An 8,695-nucleotide genomic window follows, 5' to 3' on the forward strand; every position below is an offset into this window, starting at 1 on the left:
TACTGTCTGACATTGAACGTTGTCCAACGCTGCCCTTACTGTCCTGAAAGGAACGTTGTCTGACATTTGAACGTTGTCTGACAATTATACATGAGAACGATTGAAACTGAACGCTGTTCATTCCATGGATGCTGTTCATTCCATCGGTGCTGAGCATCAACAGCAACACACCGCCTATTATAACCGCAAGCAGGAATAGCAAGGATTTCATCATCGAGGTACTCTTTTCTTAACATTCTTTTGTGCTCATCCACCATAAGTCTGCTGCTGCGTGCTCCTTGCAGGCGAACTCGAACCCATCTCTCTGCAATTAACAGCCATTGAAAACGCCCAAGCAGGGAAGTAACACTTATCAGAATCAGCAACCTTCGTGTAGTTCTTGCGCCCTGCGACAATCTCGAGAACCACCATGCCGAAACTGTACACATCGCTCTTCTCAGTGATGGCGCATTCCAGAAGCCACTCTGGAGCGAGGTAGTCGGGAGTGCCTCTTGTGGTGGTCACCACGCCACTATCTTTTCGGCTCATGAGCGTAGCCAAGCCGAAGTCAGAGACCTTGGCCACGAAATTCTCGTCGAGAAGAATGTTCTGAGGCTTTACATCCAGATGAATAATCTTATACCGACATTCCTGATGTAAGTAAGCCAGGCCACGAGCAGTGCCCAATACGATATTGAATCTAATTGGCCAAGTCAGGAAGCTTATCTTACTGTCGTCGAAAAGCCATCGGTCCAAGGAACTGTTGAGCATGTGTTCGTAGATGAGGATCTTGTGAGATCCATGCGAGCAGAAACCTAAGAGTTGCACCAAATTCCAGTGATGGATTGTGCCCAATATCGCAATCTCTGAGTAAAATTCCTTCTCACCTTGCCTAGCGATCTCGAGCCTCTTGGACTACACCTTGCCTCATCCATCGAACGGCCTCCCATCTATACCTCGGCCTCTCCATCGAACTCCGGTACCCCCGCTCCTCTAGATGAATTTCTTGGCCTGTTTTATGACCTGGTCTGTCGTGGATGCGTTCAACTTCTGCAATCTATGTTTTCTCCATCGTATAATTCGAAGTGTTGTAGAGTCGTATAATTAGCAGTCTCTGCCAATTTCATACGACCCATTTTGCTTTAAAAAAAACCGCTGTGGTCTTCTTCAGTCCAAAGCACAATCCATCCGAACTTGCTATTCCTCTTACAAATTAGCTGGTCACTTCAACCAAAAGCAGTTAATATCTGTCCGCAGCTGGAATACGAAATGTACATATAAACTGCAGATTTTGTTGTAGAACGTGTAGCATCAATCCTCCACAACAACTCCAAAAGCAATTTTCTCAACTGCCCGCGTGCACAGAATAAGGCAGAAGAAGAAAGCCCACGCACTATGAACGCTCTGTAAATTCTCTGGATTTCAAACTGGACGGAATTTATGATCAGTGTGAAAGTGACGCCGTGAAATTTTGCATCCTACTATTTCACTTGGAAACACGACAAAAAGTGCCCAGTCGTAATGCAGGTCCGTGGAAGCGTAAAGCAAAGAAGTAAGAAACGCGTATAAAAGGGTTGTCTACACATGTTATGTTTGGGGCAAACCAGCACACATTAAATTTCACTATTCCATCCATTTACAGATCATAAGAGCCAATCAACAGGTCCAATCGTCAATGGTATATGAATGGCGCCGTTGCCGGGGAAACTGAGAGAGAAGGCATTCAGATCTGTGGGTTAAAGTGAAATGGAAATACTCAATTGCATGCTTTAACCTTCTGCTCGTCAATATATACCATCCTTTGTACACTCAGGATATGATCTTTCAAGTACTTTTCATCTATTTCCATCCGTTGCTCAAACATACTACAATACTTCTCATGGCGTTTTAAATGCTCAGCCAGCTTAAGATTAGAAATTATTTTCTTATTGTTTTCAACCAAAGTTGATTTGATCCCTGATGTCATGGATGCTACTTTCCGCTTTTTCCCTGTAAAATGGTTGTCTCTATCAATGGAAGTATCCCCTTGACCCTCTAGCGGCATCTCAAACTTCATATCCTTATACAGTGGGGTATTTTTTGAAGCAGCATTGTGTTCAAATGCTCCATAATTGGACACTGATGTATCAATAACCATGTCTCCAGGATGAATAGTTCGATTCTGACCAAAGCGCTTTTCCATTGCATCAAATATTTCCTTTGTGAAATTTGCTGGTAATTTCTTATCTATGCGCATTATGTTCAAATTTGCTGGTACTTTCCAAACTGATCAAATTTGCGCCCCTGAAAGAGCGAGGCATTGAAGTATTTGTAAGGGTGGCAAATGAGTTCCTGAATATCTCGTGTGGAAAATGTCCATGCTAAGAACGCTTTTCTAGCTACAGGAGGAACATGACCAGAGATATGTGCTCCACAATCTGAGTTTGAATTGGAATTATTCTCCATGTATGTGAACCGAGAAGAGCAAGAGGAATCCTGTACTGCTGTAGTAGATGAAAGTTCTTCTGGTTTGTTGACCATAAAGATTCTCTTTTTGACTTAGTTGTAAGCTTTTTTTGACATCAAGCTCACCAATTTTATTTCCAACAATTCTCTTTGCTACCAGTGGTTTTTTAACTGAACTTGCAATAGCTGGAGGTGGAAGACCTACTTCAACTTTAAAAGGAAATGCTTGAGAGACATTGCTAAAACTTATATTCAAGAGACAATGTTGATGAGCTAACAAAATCGGGTGTCAGAACTTGGTCCATTGTAGATATTATTACTGAGATTATATGTCTATATCAAGTGTTGAGATATAAAAGTTTTCAATAAGAACGGATCTGCATTATCTAGTTTGTTGACTCCTTGCAAATTTTGAGAAAGAAAGAATTATAGTTGCTTTCTAGTTTCAGCATCTTCGAATTCTACCTGTTGCTTCTTGTTGCACACTGATCATTTGCTGCACACTTATAAGGATATTGCTGTGTACTGTGAGTGGGTATTACTTTCTGCATTAAGTAGTAGTTTTGATCAGTTTTTAATGCATAAATGGCCAGAATCAGTGAAGTATTAGAGTTCATGAAAACTCTTATACAATCTACTATTGATGACACATTACAAATCAGTAAAGGATCTCTCTCAGAAATTCAGACATGCTTATATAATGCACAGGAAAAGATTGATTTTTTACAGATTGAATCACAGCTACAGCAAGAAGAGCTACATCAAAATAGACATCATTCTGAACTTGTTTTTGTTCAGAACATTGAGACAACCACCCATCAGCAGCAAGTCAATAATGTTACCGTTCATTCAAATAAAGCAGCAGTTGTACATGCAGATGTAGAAACTCAGTCTGCACTTCCCAAGCCCATCATCAGACCTTGGGAACAGTTTGTCCACAACAAGCACAAAACTGGTCTTGGATATGACAAGGACTTGTCCTTTCATATTCCAGACTATGCCAAGCCCATTCAGTTTCAGAGTGCTGGATTCATTCATGACAGTTCAGCGGCTCCTCATGATAGTTCAGCTTCAGCTGTTCTAGACTTTGCCCCTCTTCTACAGCAACAACAACAACAACAAAAACAAAAACAACAGATCGTGAAATGCCAACACTGTGATCGAGTTGGCCATTTCAAAGATCATTGTTTTGATCTTCATCCATGTAAGCATTGTCATAAAACCAATCATTCTTCACACAGATGCTTCAGAAATAAACATCCTGCAAGAACAAAGATTCATCTTGGATGGATCGCTTCTTGGCAATGGGCATCAACAGCCAAGAAGATATTCCAAACACATGTCAGAACTTGTTCCAGAATATTGAACAGTCTTGCAGTTGAGTTTTCTCCATCTTCTCACCTTGTATCTGACAGGGGGGAAATGATGGTCATCTACAAGCTTCAAAGCCACATCAAGCGAGCCTGAGCCACAACCTGCCACACCAATTTCAGAGTTGTAGCCAGAGACAAAGATGCCCGTGGACATGCCTTAAGTTGGCAATCTGGGACACTTCCTCTAGCAGAAGACTTCAGCTTCTTGCCAGTTTTGGAAGAGTTCCAGGAACAAAATTGAGAACACTTCCTCTAGCAAAAGACTCCAGCTTCTTACCAGTTTTGGAAGAGTTCCAGGAATTGCATTAAGCATTCCAGAGTTGTTGGTTATCCTTAAACCATCACAGGTTGGGACTTCCCTTTTCAGGTTGAAGTTTTACCTTTTATGCGGGGTGAGACCTCCCTTTTATGGTTGAAGGTTTCCCTCTTTAAAACAATAGGATCACTTCCTCTAGCAGAAAACTTCAGTTTCTTGCCAGTTTTGGAAGAGTTCCGGGAACTGCACTAAGCGTTCCAGTGTTGGTGGTCATCCTTAAACCACTGCCCTTTATACCAACATTTCATAGAGCACATTCAGCCTAGTGCTGCCATGCATTTTTTGCACAATTTGTATTACAGCTCTCTTCTTGACTCATACATAACCCTTCGGATTAAGGGGGGGAATGTTGGACACCTAATCCTAATTGGGTTAGTGTGGAAGTCGAATGGACAAAAGTAGTCCAAGAGACCTTGGGATCTGAAACCCAAGAGTCACGTATTGTACTATAAATGTATATCTCATGTAAATAAAAATTGTATTGCATGTTTTATCTTTCATATTATGTTTGTTGTCCATGTGTGTTTAACAGTCATCTTAGTTGTATACAGAAAATTACATTTAATAAAAGAGAATTTAATATACTAAAACAAACTAATTAATTATTTAACTAATTATATTTCCTTTGGTCGCGTCCAGTTTCCAGTTTAATGTAGACGTTTTTTGGTCAAATGTCTAATGTAGGCGTTTCCTGGTTAAATGTATCGTTCTGAGTCAAATATAACCATTGGATGATCTGCTCTCTCTATTTATCCTGGAGCTGTGATCTAGTTCTTCAACTTGCCCTGACGATGAACCACACTTATTGGTTCGTGGACAAATGAATTATGATGTGATTTTCACCAAAAACCCTTCTCAAAAAATTGTTCACATTATCAAATGATCAGATGTCAATCAAATAAAATTGTATATTTGGTAGATGTTTCAGATTAAAATTAAAATATGTAAGTTAAAATTATATTATTTAAATGATAGGGATAAGTATAAGATGATTTATAAAATATGGTAGTGATAATTATATAATTTAAAAGAAAAATAATTTTAATATATAAATATTAGAAATTTAAGTTTAAAAAAAAATCTAAAACATATTTTAATAGATATTTTATCTAAATAATTACACAATCAATTTTATTTTAAATGTTTTTAAATTAAAATATAGATTTATAAAAGTTTTAAGAATTATGCTACATTATTTCCGAGCCATCAAACATACTTTTGCTAGAGAATATTATTTGATGAATAAAATATGTTTAATTTTGTTAGAATTAACAAAATCGTGATGGTTCATTGTTTTTGTGCCATGTTTTAAGGCTAAAAGTCCAGATTTTGGGAAATAGATTATGTTTCGATATTCATGGGATAGATTATGTTTCGATATCCATGGGCTATGTATAGGCTCTAGCGTCATCACATATGTTTTAAATAACAAATGTTTCGCTTGTGGGTTTGATATGGTACTCATCCAATTATTGGTACAGTAAGGGTGATTTTTGAGAATAAGAGAATGATATGCTACCAAAAGTCAATGTATTAGACCATACAATTTATCTATAAAACTTAGACATCATGTATGAGGCCATGGGCTACCACATAATCTTCTACCTAGAAAATCTTTAACATATAAGCAAGATGTTGTAAATAATTAATTTTGAATAAAATAAATATACGTTTTACTATACCATACCCCACATATACATATATATAAAAAAAAATTATATTTAATTTGTGTATAATCTCACAACATCACATGATAGAATAGGGATACTTAATCACTACTCATTTGATTACAGAGAAGCTTATGATGGTTATTTAATGTGTAACACATAGGCTGTATTCCCATAGCTTTATTAGGGTTATAGCGCTTGATAGTTACAAGCTTACTATTATCACTAATAATGTGCATACTAATTTAAGATCAAAATATGATTTTTTAAAATATAATATTTATTTTTTTATTTATAAATGAATTATATTTTTAAAAAATTTAATTAAAATTCTCATTTAAACTCCAATTTAATTTAATTTACAAAAAACACCAAAAATTTAATAGTAAACTAAATTATAACATTACTTATAAAATTTATGTACCGTCCATTAATCCTATACACCACATAAACCCTTCAAGGCTAGAGGGAAAATCATTGGAATTTCAAAAATATTAAGTAATATATAAGAGTGGAAAGACTCAATGATGTGATGGTTCTTTACTTTGAAGTTCAAGAATTCTTTTTGTTGTAAAATATCGTGAGGATGAGCCACATCTGCACTCTAGAAATTTACGACTAACCATGTATCAATGTGTGAAGGGACAGTGTTAAAACAAGGTGATAAGTATGTCATGGGCATTTTTCGCAATTTAAAGTACACATTTATTTTTTTAATGTCGATATTTTGAACCGTTCAGCAACTCACTTTTATAACTGTAGAAATCGTGTTTAAAATAAACTTATTAAATGAAAAAACCGATTGGTCTTAGTTTTTATTACGGTGGTGCTTAAAATAGTTTAATATCATGATTAATAAAGTTAGTTTAGAAATAACATGTATAATATTAATATTGGAGAATTTTTTTTGGTGTAAAGAAATTATGGGATATTATTGGTGTTAGTCGTTAATTATATATTTGTTAGAGTTTAGTGGTGTTTAATTAGGACAAGAATTTTGGGAAGATGTAATGGACACTATGTGGTGTGTAGTAAATAGATCATTTTCGTCAATGTAATATGACAAGACTTCATATGATGTATGCATTGATAATAAGTTTTTTCTTAAACATCATAGGGTATGCGGTTGTGATGTCTATCTACATGTTCTAAAGGAGAATAGGAGTAAGCTAGATAAGAAAGTTGAAAAGTGTGTGTTTATTAGATATAAAGATGGCCGGAAAGTTTATAAGCTTTGGAACGCATAAAATAAAAAAAATTGTGTATATTCAAGATGCAGTATTTAGAGAAAACAAATACATTGTCAAATAGGAAGCTTACTAAGGGAGAAAAAATTAGATAAAATAGAGTTTGAATTGAAGAACGATCAATTGGATTCTATAGAAGAACATGAATTAGAAGGAAAAAAACCATATACCCTAGTATTAAGGAGATTGGATCGGGAAAGAAGGAATACAAATAGTATACTCTACCTAATTTCCATTGAATTTTTGTTTTTTTTATTACCAATGATGATCCTAGTACTGTTAGGGAGGTAGTGGACTCAAATGATCGAAAACTTTAGAAGACAACCATTGTTGAAAGATGGCACACTTGGACAAGAATGAGGCTTACGATCTAGTGGAGTTTCCAATTGGAAGAAATCCCATTGGCAGAAAATGGGTGTTTGAGAAGAAAATGAATGTACGAGGAAAAGTGGAGAAATACAAAGCTTGGTTAGTAGCAAAGGTTATTCCCAAGTAGAGGGAATTGGCTTTGGTGATTCTTTTTTCCTTTAGCCAAGTTAACTTCTATTATAATTATTTTATATGTTGAAGTTCAACATTTTGGTTTGTAGTAGTATAGATGGACATAAAAACAACATTCCTACATGAGCATCTAGAAGAATAAATCTACATGAAGAAGCAAAAATGCATTGGTATGAAAGGAAATAAAAAGCTCATATGCAAGCTAAAAAATTCCCTGTGTGGGTTAAATAAATCACTAAAGATGTGGTTTCGAAATTTTGATACCTATATATTGGGACTTGGTTCAAAAGGAGCAAAGAAAATCATTACATGTATTTCAAATTAGTTCATGAACATGTTATTTATTTGTTCTTATATGTGGATGATATGTTGCTAACTCGAAATGACAAGGAAATAATCCAAGTAGTGAAAACACATTTTTCCTCTAAATTTGATAGGAACGATCTTAGATCTGTAAATTGCATTTTGGGCATGGAAATTAAAAGATATCAAGTAAATAAACTTTAGTTAATCAAGAAGTATTTATAGACAATATTGCATAACTTTAATACGCAGGAATGTAGACCAAGAAAGGTCCCTATTCTTATAGGAGTAAAGTTATCTACATAATAGTATCCAAAGATAAGAAGAGGAAGAGGATATGTCCCATGTTCCATATGTGAGTGCAATCAAAATTTTGATGTATGCAATGGTTTGTACTAGACTAGAGATTGCACATGCAATGGGAGTTTTGAGTAGCTATATGTCAAAATCAGGGAAGGAGCATTAGATAATAGTAAAGAGGGTTTCCAGGCATTTGTATGTTGCTATTAGTTATGGATTTTACTACCAAAGAATACCAAGGTTGGATAGAGTGTTGGACATGCATGGTTTTGTTGATGCATATTGAGCTAGAGATCTAAATTGTAGAAGATCTACAAATGCATATGTGTTTAACCTATTTACGAGAGAAATTATTTGGATGAGAAAGAGATAGTATGTAGTGGCAATATCAAATACAAAATCTAAATACATGAAAACCACTCATGCAAGAAATGAAGGAATATGGTTGTATATATTGTGTTTTGGTATTAGGTTGGTATGGTTAGCTATGAGGATAGATTGTAGCAAGTAGAGTGCAATCATCATAGTGAAGAACCTAGCATATCATTTTAAGACAAAGCATAT

At 35.5% G+C, this 8,695-nt stretch overlaps 1 pseudogene; it reads right to left on the bottom strand.

The window, feature by feature from the left end:
* Positions 1-246: 246 nt before the first annotated feature.
* LOC149224366 (G-type lectin S-receptor-like serine/threonine-protein kinase SD2-5 pseudogene) lies at positions 247-750 on the bottom strand (annotated as a pseudogene).
* Positions 751-8,695: the final 7,945 nt, after the last annotated feature.

The sequence above is a fragment of the Pinus tabuliformis genome, chromosome Q, assembly GCF_031772625.1.
Source record: "Pinus tabuliformis cultivar Carrire ecotype Pingquan chromosome Q, CPIR1, whole genome shotgun sequence".
Lineage (NCBI taxonomy): Eukaryota > Viridiplantae > Streptophyta > Pinopsida > Pinales > Pinaceae > Pinus > Pinus tabuliformis.